Source organism: Lactuca sativa, chromosome 7 (assembly GCF_002870075.4).
Source record: "Lactuca sativa cultivar Salinas chromosome 7, Lsat_Salinas_v11, whole genome shotgun sequence".
NCBI lineage: Eukaryota > Viridiplantae > Streptophyta > Magnoliopsida > Asterales > Asteraceae > Lactuca > Lactuca sativa.
In genome coordinates this window covers 137258960-137274821 of record NC_056629.2, presented here as the reverse complement: position 1 = coordinate 137274821, position 15862 = coordinate 137258960, and positions in this window count along the sequence as shown.

The window sequence follows — 15862 nt, the reverse complement described above, 5'->3', positions numbered from 1 at the left end:
ACAAAACAAGGTGTGAAGTAACCATGCAAATTACTTGGTACCCTTAAGTGTTTACCCCTCAATCGATGTGTCGGTTAACCACACACGCTCCATCGATACTATGATAAACATTAAGTTACCCTTTGCCTACCTTGTTAAATACGAGTTAGTGTGCCGGTTAACCACACACGCTCCACTAACCGACTTAAACAAAGTGCAAAGTGTAATTTCATGGATTAGCACCTTATTCACATTTTCCTAAGTAACTAACATTGGGTATTTATAAAAGATTTAGTTACTTAGTATTTATCATTAATACTTTTAATGAAAGGAGAATTATAGTCCTTGTCCTACCCGTTCGGCTAACGACCCTCCACCGGTCAAGGAAGCGGTGGGTGAGAGTGGACACCCATTAAACTGCCATTTTTTAGGCAGTAACCTTATACCCCCCTTATAAACCGGCTTCGTGAATGAGGCCTACTAACGGTAAGACTGACTTTACTCTTACACATATATATAAATATTATTAACTTATAATATTATAGAGTATAAGGGATGAATTTTAACTTTTAAAATTCTAAGGGCTAACTTGGAATTAAAGTATTCATAAGTGAAAACTTTTCAAATTCCAAAACTTGAGGGCAAGTTTTGAAACTATTCAAAACTAATTAATTCCATAACCTATGTGTTTAAAGTAGTTTTAATCCAAAAACTCTTCAAGTTCCATAACTTGAGGACAAGTTATGGAAAACTTTAAACTAATAAAAGAATTAACTTTTTTTTATTTTATAACTTATGGAATTAATTAAGGTTACACTTTTTTTTATTTATTATTTAATGAAGAGACTCTTGAACCCCCATAACTTGAGGACAAGTTATGGAGTCATAAAATCATTTAATTAGAACTAGACTCTTCATTTTGTAACCTTTGCCAACTTTTATGAGTTTTATGATACTTAAATATGACTTTTCATATAACTTGAGGACAAGTTACAAAACACACTTTGGATTCAACTCTTAGATTAAAATGGATTGAAATCAACTATTTCACACAACTTTTCTATTAATCTAAGCAACTCATAAGAACAAGATAATTCAAATCAAACTTTTTCATGTAATTAGTCTAAACCTTAAACTAATACAAAACATGAATCTATTGATAATTATCTTTGAAATTGGATTAGCATGAACATTACCACATCAAAAACAAGTTTATAAGTCCAAAAACATCTTAGGGTAATGTTCCTAGTCCAATTCCGGCCAAAAAGTCGAATATATGCTGTCTGGGGGCCCAACTCGTTGAGTGCACGAACCAACTCGGCGAGTTGGATGCATTTAGCCTTGGACTCGACGAGTCTGCTGTGCAGACAACATCAAAACTCGATTTTTCAGCTACTTTTGCAAGTATAACAAGAAAACAAGCCTAGGCTCTGATACCACTATTGGGTTATGAGCATTCTAACACTCCTAAGTGTACATGAAACCCTAAATACCTTGGATCTATGTTCTCTCTATTATACATACAAATATGAACATCCAAGGTATTATCCTAATCTAGCATACAAAACAATGAATATAACAAGATAGAATACATACTTCTTTGATGTAGAATGTCTTCATGAAGCTTGAGTGCCTAGTGCCTCAAGTGTGACACCTCAAATGGTTCACACAACAGCAAATACACTTGGAATAACTTGAGAGAATTCTACACTTCATGAAAATCGGCTAGCCCTTCTATTACACACACTAGTGACCGATTTTGGTGAATAATATGATGCTTATATGTTGTGTTACAATTAGGGTTACACCATGTAAACCCTAATTGTCATGAACTTTCATTTCCATGACCCATGGGTTATGTAACCTCCATGGAGCATCCATGGAGTATCCTATGGGTTTAACCCAACTTGATTATCCATGGAGCTTTGGCCCACTATACAAGTTATGGATGATTTGCACAATCAACCCATATATTTAATTAGTCTTCTTTTGATCACATAATTAATTCTAAATTAATTATTGATCAATACTAATTAAATATTATTATTCTTATTATTAATATACCAAAACTTATAATATATTAATAACCATAAGTGTCTTATTTCTCTCATTTAGTCTACCCAAGTGCATGATGCCATGCAACCCAAATGGACCATGCCGGGTCGGGTCAAGTCTTACCAATTATAGTTATGGACTTAGACATTAATCCAACAGGAGATTGTTGGGATCTTTGTGTTGCGTCTTGGGCTCGTTCCTTTTAGCCCTGTTTTGTAACCGGTTTGGGCCTGTCCAACCGTGTATTATTTTATTCTAGGGTTTTAGTATTTAAGGTGCGTGCATTCATCCTTTGTTAGACGCGCGTTTGATAATTCTCATTATAGTATTGTAAACCCTAGCTCGCCTCTACAGTGGAAGTTCTTAATCGAGCTCTATTGAGGCGTGACTTCATTTGAATCATAAGCTTAATATTGATTCTATGTTGTGTTCATTGTCTTGTTTGATTTAATAGTTTGTTCTTCTTTAAAATACATGTGAAAGATCTAAACGATCAAGAGATTTTATCTCATCAATACAACTACTGGCCTATAAACAAAATATCTTCACAAGTTGTCCAACTTATGCTCTCGCGTCACTACCTGTAATACAAATAAAACTGAGTAGGTCAGGCTTGGGAGCCTGGTGAGCATATAGGGTTTTCAGCCCACAATAAATAATTATATTTAATTTCACCAACCAACAATAACCCGATTACCCATTCCTGTTATCCTCACTTTACGTCCCTAAAACAACAACTATCACAAGGGACCTAGTCTAGGATTTTTAATCAGGATGGACATTACTACAAAGGGGTTTCCTCAACAATAGATGTCCTAAATGAAACCATGAGGGGGATAGAGTACACCGGTGAACACATCGTTCACAACACCTACAGGTTATGAACCTACCAGCGTTCCACTGGACAATCTAGAAAGAGTCTGTGGTCGTCATCCATACTCCGCTAGATGACTAGATCAACAACAACATCGAGGCCTCTCATCATTTTTATTTCATCACACATCGCTATCTACCCATGTTCTACCCAACATATTTGTAGATAAAATATACTTGATTATATACAGCTTAAAACTTGTATAACGTATTCATTCAATACTCATACCACATAACAAATAGTATATAATCACATAACACATATTTCATAGATAAATAGTTCATATCTATGTGTTAGAAGAAAGCAACAACACACTCACTTGATAAGACGATGCTTGGACACCACTACGGCTCTTAAAATAACAATCCTCGATGAAACCAGGATATCTTCCAAAAACCGGGCTTCTCGCGGGCAGAGTTTCGGCTTGGAAACTCTTTTCTTCTTGGGATCTTCATGGCTTCGGGACTCGCTTCAGGTCTCGGGATGATACCAGGGATTCGCTCGGGGGGGGGGGGGGGGGGGGGGTATTTCTTGCCAAGTAGAAGAAAGAAAAGGGTGAACAAGTGGAAAGTTAGCAAACAAGATCGGCATCCCTCGAGTTCTATTTATAGGGGTTGAACCCCTTGGGCGTACTCCGCTGTCAACATGTACGCTGGGCGTACTAGGTGGATCAGACCGGATGCGTCACGACTTCGGATAAGCTCCGAATTAATATTTTTATTTATTTATTTATTTTATTTAAAAACTTCAAAAATTCATAACTTCTGCATACAAGCTCCGTTTTTGACGTTTTTATATCCACGCGTAGGTGAGGCTATGATCTACAACTTTCATTTAGACTCTGTCGGCTAATTTTGACTTTTTTATTATATTATTTTTAGTAGGCCGGGACAGGAAAACTCCATTAGAAATTCATAACTTCTTCATCTGACGTCCGTTTTCGTCTGTCTTTTTACTGTTGGACTACTATCATCGAGATCTTCGATTCTCGTTTAGATTGTTTCGGCTAGAAATCACTCGATCTCATAATCGAACTTTGGGCTGCATACTGCTAAGTTGAAACTTAGAAAAATCATAACTTCCTCATACGAAGTCAGATCTAGACGCTCTTTTTATGTATGCTCTCGGTTTAACGTATTCTACGACTTTCATTTAGATCACTAAGACTAAATATCGCTCTATCGTAAATTCACTATTTACGTCACATAGTGTCGTACCGGTTCTGTCGCGAAACTTCGACAGATCATAACTTCTTCGTTATAACTTGGATTTCAGCATTCTTTATAATTTCAGAATCTTCGTCACGACCACTACAACTTTTCTTCATAGATATTGGGCTTATCTAATATTTTATTATTATGCTTATTCTTGTTCTTAATTCATTTAAGTCACACAATTAAGCATAAAACACATAACACTCAAATACTACATTTTTATTATTTCAAAATGGGTTACAAAGGTTAACCTAGACTATTACATCAACATTAATGCCTAGCCTAGAAATACGGGCATTACAACTTAATTGATTAAGTTGAAAAAAATGCACTTTTGGTCCCATTTGATGCTTAAAGGCTAGATCTTGGTGGTTTGGATCATTCTAATGGATAAAGTTGGCAACTTTATCCATTATGGAGCTTTTAGGATCCATAAAAATGTAATGTTGATCCTTCTATACCTTCCATGAGAGTGTCATGATGTCTTAATGGATTGATAAGTTAAGGTTTTAGCTTTTGGACCTTTATTGACATGGAAAGTCATAAACGTGGAAAATTTATGACTTAGAATGATGTTGTGGGACTAGATCTGAGTGTTGGATGAAAGGACTTAAGAGATTAAGTACTTAATGGAAAAGTACCATTTGGCTGGGTACTTCGTGCGTACCTATGAGTACGTTGCGCGTACTCGTATGGGGTCCCGATTCTGGTTGGTAAGTACGGCATGTGTACGAGCTGAGTACGTTGGGCGTACTCAGCCTAAAGTTTAACTAGTTGACTTTGACTTTTGTTGAACGTTGACTTTGACCAAGTTTAACATTGGGCCAAACTTGAGGGTTTTGGCCTATTAACTAAGATTTTATATGGTTCTGGTATTGATAGCTTGGGAAGTCGGCAGGGCAGCAGCTAGGGAGTCTTCCAAGAAGCTTCTGCAATTGAGGTGAGTCTCCTCACTGTTTGTATGGGTCGAAGGCACCAATGCCGGCCCATTTGGTTTATGTATGGTAGGAAGACCCGGGGGTTAGCCCTAGGCATTATGTAAGAAAGATCGGGAGGCGGCTCCTGGAACACTGTATGCTATTACGTATGGTAGAAAAACCCGAGGGTTAGCCTTAGGCATTATGTATAAAAGACCAGGAGGTGGCTCCTGGCACACTATATGCTGATTAGCTAAGTAGAGTAGTATGTATGCTAGTTGTCTTTGTGATGCTTGCATGGAAGACCAGGATGTAGCTCTTGGCACCTGTCTATAAGACCCTGGGAGTGGCCCCCGGCTTGGCAAGAAAGACCACAAGGCGGCCGTGGCATAATGGCAATACTATGTATCGACACATAGCATCTTTATTGATTATGATATATGAATGATATGTATGGCTCGTGGTTATGTATGACAATATCCGGTTGAAAGAGATCGAAAGGGTAGGCTAGCACCTGGATATGCTGGGTAGTATGTTTATTTTATGGTATGGTATTTAGGGAACTCACTAAGCTTCGTGCTTATGGTTTATAGTTTTGGTTTCAGGTACCTCTAGTTTTCAAATAAGGGAGCTCGGGACGATTATAGCGCATACACCTATATTTTCCACAATATGTGATTTATGGGAATGAACTCTGATAAATGTTTTATTTGAAATGTTTTTCAATGCGTGAACCGAGTTACAAATTTGTTTTAGTTATATTAAAAATGAAATTTTGGGTCATGAATTTTGGGATGTTACAAAGAAAACAAATACAAAGTGTTATATGAAATTTTTTACCTTACCATCAAAGTACTTACCTTATTTATACGGTACCCATGGACTAAAAAGTACAAGGACTAGACATGACAATATGAAAATTTCTTATGCCTTATAAATACATTAATATAACGAAAGTCCTTAGACTTTCGCTATTTACAGTGTTGGGTCAAAAATATGGTTTATACTTTACTTTTCTAGGAAAATGTATTTTTGTGTCTTGGACCGTAAACAGCTTGGTGTTTACGGCCGTGAACAGGTTTATGGTCGTAATCCCATTCACGGCCCATGTCTACTATATATAGGGTGAGGAGTGCATAATTATAGATAAAAAAGGAGTTTATGTGTGTGTATTTGAAGATGTTCTAGAGAGAGAGAAAAGAGAGTGTGTGTTAGTGTGTGTGAATCTTGTATTCGGATCTTCATTCATATCAATACATACAAGATTCATCATCTTCTTCTTCTCCTTCTCTTCTATTTTAATCTGACATCATCCGTTTAATTGGGATTCTGCACCATCAAACGAATCTGATTGATACACAAGCATTTTGGGGACTTACAATTGGTATCAGAGCTTGAATCGTATCAATCAATTTTGTCAGATCTGGAGCTTATTTGATCTTATTTTGGAAGGATTCTTGCATTTCTGGATAGATCTCTGAAAATTTTTGGGGATTTGTTCTTCGTTTTTTCATAAAAACAAGTTCTGGATCGAGTTTTGGAGCAAAAATGGTGAAAAACGTCGTTTTTTTCGCTGTCTGAAGCAGTGTTTACGAACTTTGAAGGGTTTATGGCCGGTGTTTGCGGCCCGGCGGTTTACAGCCGGAGTTTACAGTCCTCAGTTTGCGGCCAACACCTCGCATGCCATCTCGTTCAGCAGCCTCGGTCTCGCGCCTCGCACCTCGTCCTCGCAAGCAGCAGGGAGGCACATCTTCAATATGGCAAACCAGTTGGATTTGTGTCAGGAGGTATTCAGGTTGAAAATACTAATGCTTCTACTTCATGTGCAGGTAAAGTAGCAGAGGATGAGAGCAAGGAGAACACCACTGAACAAACCAACATCTCCTTGAACTCTGATTCAGTTGCTTCGAACTCAGCTGCTTCTAACAAACCTGCTGTTGAGAAATACAGGCCACCAATTCCAGTGCAACAGAGTGCTTGTTGTAAGTGTGCATGTGGGAATAACAAGAAACAAGGCAAGGATACGCCACCAGGGGCAGGAAGAAATAACTTCATAGTGAAGAAAAAGACTTGTTTTCACTGTGGAACACCTGGACACATTGCCAGAAATTTTCCTAATCGCACATACGTTCCCTTCTATGAACAAGGTTGACAGAATGTACAAAGAGGGAGATTTTCCAAAAGAAACCCCTCAAGGTCACGTTCATACAATGGTGACTGAAACGCGCAGAAGGCCAAGAATCAAACCCACAAGGCCAAGAATTTGAATCCCAAAGGCAAGAAGGGAATGTCGGTCAAGAAGCCAAATCCAAGAGATGCTCCTGTGAAGCCAAAATCAAAGTCATCTCAACGGCCGACATCAAGATCAAAAGAAAGTACTGAGCCACCCATCAGATCGAAAAAGAAATGGGTTAAACCCAACTACAAATGGGTTCCGAATGCTTAATCTCCCAAATCAACTAATGACTCTGATATTTCTTCATCTTCTATTTGTGATAAACAGGATATCTCATGGGAGAGAGTACCTTGCAATGATGACAAAGGTCGACCCAGTTTCAAAATGGATTGGATTCCAAAGACCAACTGATCCCGCTCTGTGTCGGAGCAGCTATGGAGGCATATCATCAGACTTCAGTTTGTTGGTAGTGGCTGCTCTTGGCATATGATAGGGGACATCTCTCAACTGTACAACACTCAAAACTTTGTTCGAGATTATGTGTCCTTTGCGGGAAAGGAAAGAAGGGAAGAAAGGAAGGGATTACATGGGGTTAGTGCTTAATGACATAAAGAATTTTCGGATCTGTTCTGAGATTATGCGTGCTGTTCTCAAACCTTCTGGATGCAAATTCAATCGGTGAATTACGATTAGCGTTTTCTTCTCTATACTCCTGAGTTTATCTTACACTGATTCGTTTTGAAGACAATCTTTTATTTTCTTCTAGTTTTTCGTTAGTAAGTATTGTTTGGGAAGTGATATCAAGAAAGTGATAACGGGCAGTCTAAAACTAGTGTAAGGGACTGAATCTGAATTGTCTAGACTCTGTGTTTAATGTGCTGGTAGGCACGAAGGGTTTGACAGTATGTATTCAGATAGGATTGTTTGGACTGACCATACGAAGCTCGGGTAGATTGAGCAGTGAGATAACACATGAACCTATAGGATACACTAAATTAATACACATCTAGAACAGTGGTTCGAATTTTCCTTGATGTACGGACTTATGTCCTTAATTCTGGTTCTGATAGGGCGACTAGGGGGTGTTGCTAAAGTATGTTTGTAGGAAATTATTCTCTTGCTTTCTATCTGTCAGTCATATGTTGCTTCCTCTGCGTGATTGGAAGATCCGACCTGAAATGCAACATATACAACTCTATTTCTACACACCTTCTTATCTATGAAACTATTTCTATTGTTAGCCATATGTTGTCCCCTCTGCGTGATCGGAAGATCCAACCTGGGACACAGCATCTACAACATTCTACCTCTCAATCCCTCTATCCTAGTTAACCATATGTTGTCCCCTCTGAGTGATTGAAATATATCCGACCTGGGACACAACATATGCATTTATCTCTAAATCTAACTTCCCCTTTAATAATTTTGTACTCACCTAAAGTAAGGAGTTCTTTGGAAGTTCTTGATAACCAGGGTATATCGGGAAGCGGGAAACACATTCAAGTGCAACTAAAATTAAACCATTTAGAGGTTGTCTGTAGATCTCGCTGCTTAATTTAAGTGGACAACAATACCCGTGGTCGTTGTCAGCTAAATGGTATATTTGGAAATTTTGTCAATATCCTTCGTGTTTAAGTGGACCACAATACCGACAATTGACCAGATCTATTCATGAAAGTGAAGGTACTGATAAACAAGTTAAGGCTGTCTCACAACTTTGATCCCAAATATTTTTCTTTTTGTTAAATTTGTTCATAGTTTTCCTCTATGCACAAATTTAGGGGGAGAATTAAAAAAAGAAATTCAAAAATTAAGCAAAAATCAGAAAAATTCAAAAAACAAACAAAAATCAGAAAATTCAAAATAAAAAAAAAATAGTGTTATATTCTGTTTTATTTCTTGTTCAAGAAAATCAAAAATCCAAAAATATTTTTGTTTTTATTTCTATTTTATTTTTTTTCGAAAAATATGAAAAACCCAAAAATATCGTGTGCTAAATTTTCTTTTAGTTTTGTTTTGTCTTGAAAAGTGAATTTAGGTGTAAATGAGACTCATGGAGACTGTATCGAAGATTTTCTGAGCCAAGGCTTCATCTGTGATCATCGAAGAATTCTCATTCGAAGGAACAAGAAATGAAGATTATTCTTTCAACATTCAATCCTTCAACCCCAGAAGCAAGGTGAAGCAGAAACTGAAGATTATGTGATGGATTGCATTGAAGCCTCCTCAATTAGTCTGCTGCTATCTTAAACCTGCTAAAGTGATCCAGAAGATTTGTTCTCTCTGATGTTCTATCTGAAGATTCTCAAGCTGAAAGCGCTATCTTTCAAGAATCAGTACATCAAGCCTCCTCATCCAATGTGCGTTCAATGTCAAATTCTGAAGAAATGTCCAACTGCTCAAGATGAAGTCATTTATTGAAGATTCATCAAATTCATCTTGAAGCTGTGAAGTCATCGAAGATAAACGCTGAAGTCAATCTCCAACTGAAGATTAACAAGAAAAGTCAACTACTTTTTAGGGGGAGCTTGTTGGGTCAATTTAGAAAAGAAAGTTATAAACCAAGGGGGAGATTGTTGGGTCAAAAATATGGTTTATACTTTACTTTTTCTAGGAAAATGTATTTTTGTGTCTTGGACCGTAAACAGCTTGGTGTTTACAGCCGTATACGTGTTTACGGTTGTGTTTACGGCCTTGAACCCATTCACGGCCCATGTCTACTATATATAGGGTGAGGAGTGCATAATTATAGATAAAAAAGGAGCTTATGTGTGTGTATTTGAAGGTGTTCTAGAGAGAGAAAAGAGAGTGTGTGTTAGTGTGTGAATCTTGTATCCGGATCTTCATTCATATCAATACATACAAGATTCATCATCTTCTTCTTCTCCTTCTCTTCTATTTTGATATGACATCATCCGTTTGATTGGGATTCCGCACCATCAAACGGATCTGATTGATACACAAGCATTTTGGGGACTTACATACAGACACAATGACAAAGACACTACAATTCGACTCTCACAATAACTTTCGACCTAACACGATCAATAGTCAAAGTCCACTTCAGTCGATCGCCACGACGTCCTTACCAAGGTCTTGATGGTTAAAATTTCCAACTTTACCTATTAATACATCCCAAAGAGTCGTAATCTCTTAAACCTAAATTCTTAATGACAACTTAAGGCATGGACTCAGCCATAAAACTCTTAATAACCAAAGCCACAAGTCTATAACTCCAGAAGGAATTCTTACGTCTATTCCAACATAAAAATCATAGTTTTATAGACATGCATGTCCAATACAAGTCTACATCTCAATATAGGTCAAAATGGGGAAAAAGACCAAAATATCATACAAGGAGCTCAAAAAACAATCAAACTTCAAATCCAAAAGATATAGTGATTAAGGGACCAAGATGAGTTATAAGTTGCAAACTTTATCTCATCAAACAAACCCAAACTTGAATATGAACCAAGAATGCAATAAATATTAGATCTATGAAGAGAGAACCAAAAGGTGGAAGCCTTATACCTTCCAAAGCTCCACAAGATGCATGAGGTGCAAGACTAGAAAGCACATCTTTCTTGCTTCCAAAATGCAATCCAAAGCTCCAAACTTCAAGAATCACCACTACTATAACAAAAATCACCCAAGGAGACTAGGTTTTCGTTTGAAAAGAGTTGGAGGTTGAACAGGATGCCCTAATCCTTGAGATTAGGTGTTTATATATGGAGAAAACTCTAAAAATCATGGGCTTTGCCCATCACACCTGCCACGTCTTGTCCTTCCCTTTCCGCGTCGTGTCGACCAACTAAGCGCGCGATCATGCACAAAATACGCCATGTCGTGATGCTCCAATCGCCATGTCATGGCACCTAGGTTTTCCCAAAAAAACTGATATTTGATCCCACCAAGCCCTCACTTGATTTATTATGGGAAACGTGTATTGCATGTTGACTGTAAATTTATTTATTTATTATTATTATTATTTTGTATTTCATCTTTGTAATTGGGAGAACCAAAATGGTATGACGCTTGTTATGAAATTCGTATGTGAAAGCTATTGGAGCAAAAAAATAAAATATATGACTTCTTGGCATTCAAATTGCAGTGGAGTATGTCTATGAAAAACTTTTATTACAAAGAATACAATTTAAAAAAAAATGTTATAAAAGTTCTTAATTTGCAAAGACAAAAAACAATTTTGCAGCCAACTGTGAAAATCTTGGTTGTCGCAGGTGGCTAATAGTAAATTAAAGTAGATATTTATATTATTATTATTTTATATTTAATATATTGTTTATTATTAATAATTTATTATATAGAACTTTTAAAATTTATTTATTATATTTTAAATTACTATATACTTATGTTAATAATTCTAAATGTGCTGACCTGCCTTACCATGCTCTGGTTACATGCCCATTTGCTCAGGAGGTTTAGGAGCAAATAATGTTCGGGTGGATTGGAGTCATTGGACTTTCTCAATTGCCGTTTAGTAAGAATGGGGAACTTACTAAATTCATAGCCCATTGAGACTTTATGGTGCGTATGGATCTAGGAATGATATGATCTTCAGCGAACACGCGTCTACCCCTACCAATGTGGCGGAAAAGATAAAATCAATGATTTTTCTCTGTGTGAAATGCACGGGCAATATGGATACTTGTATTTGGTCCACACTATTTCTTATGTTTGTAATCTTTGCTATCTGTAATCGTACTTTGTTCCTTTGGTTTGGTTGGTCCTGGCTAGTTATTTGCTACACGGGTCACCCTTTATAAAATTTACCGTTTCAATATATATATATATATATATATATATATATATATATATATATATATATATATATATATATATATATATATATATATATATATATATATATATATATATATATAGAGAGAGAGAGAGAGAGAGAGAGAGAGAGGTGAGTTCAATTGAGAAAATAAAAAAGGTTGAGAATGGGGGATTCATTCTCAGCCACTCATTTAATTTAAACATAAAAGACACGGTGGCAAACTTGTAAATATCGTAATAACCTTAAATCTCAAATACGTAACTATAGAGAATTCGATAACTGTGCGTTCATCATCAAAATTTTTCCTCCAACCTTCAATAATCATCCAGATTTCTTCAACTAAACCGGAATTTCTTCGTTGTTCATGAAATTGGAATCGGAGTTCTGGACTCGCAGTCACAATCGACATTGAGGGACTTAGAATCGGTAATCACAGGTTCCCAATCGGATTTTCGGAAATCAAAATCAAATTGAGAAATCGATTAGAGATAGGATGTCGCATCTGAAGTCGAAATCGGAAGTATATGATGATTTGGAATTGATAACTTAATGTTTTTAACATTTTTAAAATAGTTAACATATTTGCACTCCAACTGTTTGATGAAATGCATAAACTAAATTATCACGTTATATTCACATATGAATATGTTTTCTCACCTGAATCAGTATATGATTATTAAAAACACAAAACAAATATGCAAGTCTGTATGTTATTCATATGTGAATAACATATAAAAATTATATATATTTGTCAAAATACCTTCAATATTCATAAGTGAATATACCTTGTAATATTCATATGTGAATATACTGTGTAATATTCATAAGTGAATATATCATCTAATATTCACAAGTGTATACTCTATAATATTCACATGTGATATACCATGTAATACTATGTAATATTCACATATAAAATATTATTTAATACTCATAAGTGAATATATCATCTAATATTCACAAGTGAATATACTATGTTAATATTCTCAAGTGAATTCATCGTCCAATATTAAAATATGAATATACTATGTTTATTATATGCTATATTCATATATGAATGATACTTAAATTATAAAAAAAAAACATACTTTTTATTCATAAGTGAATAACGAATGTACTGTAATAAAACCCGATGCATTGTTATTCATTTATGAATAACGATAGCTGAAAATATAAAAAAAATAAATTTTTTATTTTATCTTAAAACTATATCAATATGGATGTCTATTTGTAGAGAATAAAAGATTATGAATTTTGGTATATTTAAAATTATTTTTTGATAAAAATAGCTTATAAAAATAAAAAAAAACGAAAAAAAAACTATGTTTTTGTATATATTAAGGTAATGATTAGCATAGTTTAAGGAAATATGTTATGTTGGAAAACACATGTGCATTCGTTTCCCATTTCCACCGGTACGTTGGAGGCTTTTGCGACAAAAATAAATGATTGGCTGAGAATGATTCACCCATTTTCAACCTTTTTTTTCTCAATTGAACTCTCCCCTATATATATATATATATATATATATATATATATATATATATATATATATATATATATATATATATATATATATATATATAGGGTTAGGTTATTTTGTTTTCATTATCTACTATGTGCATGTATGACTGATTCTGGACCAATCATTTTAGTTATTTTAAGAAAGTAATTAATGCATATTACATGTTGAAGATAGAATGAATATTAATTACATCTTCAGCATTTAATATACATTAATTACTTTCTTAAAATAACTAAAATGATTGGTCTAGAATCAGTCATACATGCACACAATAGATAGTGAAAACATTTGAACCTAACTATATATATATATATATATATATATATATATATATATATATATATATATAGAGAGAGAGAGAGAGAGAGCTAGGTTCAAATGTTTTTGACAACTATTTGTGTGACTGAATGCACCAATAGGAATTAAGGAATAATTAAATAATTAAAAAATTGAATAAGGGTAATTATGTAACTTTAGAATGATAATTAAAATAAAATCTCTTAATTAATGGGAATTACCATAAAAATCTTTTTGACCAACTACTTAACCCTAGCCCTAAATCTAACTCATCATCGTTTCTAATCCACGACTTCTGCTTCTTCTTCTACAATCAATCATCAAGATTCAAAACTCATTACTAGGTAATTATCCTTCTCCAATCAATTATTAAGATTTTCTTTCTTTTAATAAACTCATTTTTTTTCTTTAATCGATCAATCATCATCGGTGATGATGGTGGTGGAGGGAACTTGTCACAAGAATTGATGGAAAACGCGTGTAGCCTCTTCCTCGTCTCCTCCGCTACTTATAAAATGGTTCGATTATGTTTTAGGCAGTCATGGCCAACACAACTTCCCCTTATGTCCTCCAAGTCCTCAATCTCTCCCTCTTATAAGTTATCTCGTCTCACGGTTGGCTTCTTCTACTGCTCCGCTTCTTCACACGACTAAACCCTTGTAACTGAAGATGAAAAGGGCGTTGCCACCAAATAATTTCAATCCCAGGTACTTTTAATTTTTTTAGGCTAGTAATTCAAATTGACATCTGATACTGGTGCACATAATCTCAAAAGTACTTAACTTTTGATTGTGAATTATGTTTTCCAGATTTCAAAACCCAATTTTGATTGCCAAAACTTAACCTAGTATATATGGAAGAAATTAAGTCACTTACGGTTTTGGAATTTCTCAGATTCAATATTTGCACAAACAGTGTAATGCTACTATTATGTTTTAATCAATCATCTGTAATTTCCTTTATCAAATTTAGGTTTTCCTAGAGTTTGGCTACAAATTCAGTCGAGTACTTGATCTTTTTCAAAGGATGGAAAAAATTTATTAAGGTTTTATCAAGACCTAAAAATACATGTTTTTATCTAAAACCAAGTCTTGATTGATTCGATCTACCTCACTCAAAACTCAAAAGTGGGCTCCTGTGTGGCTGGTGTGTCACTTCAAATCTGTTGTTGATCTGATAAAGAAGGCTTTAGTTTGAGGAAGGCTACAAATTCTTTAAGAATATTTAAAACCATTCTGTAAGAATATTTTTGTTGTATTCTGAAAGAATTGCAATTAATTATTTGTATGCTTAAGGTGCAGTTGTTAGGATGATGCATGAATGATGAGGAAACTTATGAAAAAAAGATATATGATACTTCATTCTCAAAGAATGAAGAACAACAATAATATTCTTTCAGAATTTCAAGATTCAACATCCAAAAACAACAATATTCTTTCAGAATTCAAGAAGAAAACATGGCACACGATAGTATTCTAGCGGAATGTTGTTATTTTTTTTAAGAATGTTATTCATTTTTGTTTATATTCTTTTAGAATTTTTATAACTATATTAAAATGTATAAGACTTTTAGTCTGTAAGAATATGTATGAATTTGTATTTAAGTTCGGATGTATAAGAATATATTAGAATGTTTGTTATTTAAACATCTTATTCATGAATTTTGTTTTTCTTCAGTAATATTTTGTTAGAATAAAATTCTGAAAGAGTATCATTCTAACAAAAAAAATATTCTGATAGAATAAAATCGGTAAAAATTGAAATTGAATTAATTAAAAAATTCAGATTTTTTTAAATTAGGAGAATTAATCATCCCTAAAAATCCGAAAATTTCCTTTTATAAATGTAGTTAATTGTCCAAAATACCCTTTTGATAAAAATTGTGTGATTATATGATACATGCTACCCTATTGTAATATCATAGACCCTCAGATCATGATTGTTGATTCTATTCATCCGATGGTCAAGATCTGTGTATTCTGGCACACAATAATTACTGGAAATAATATAACCTAACCTTTTAT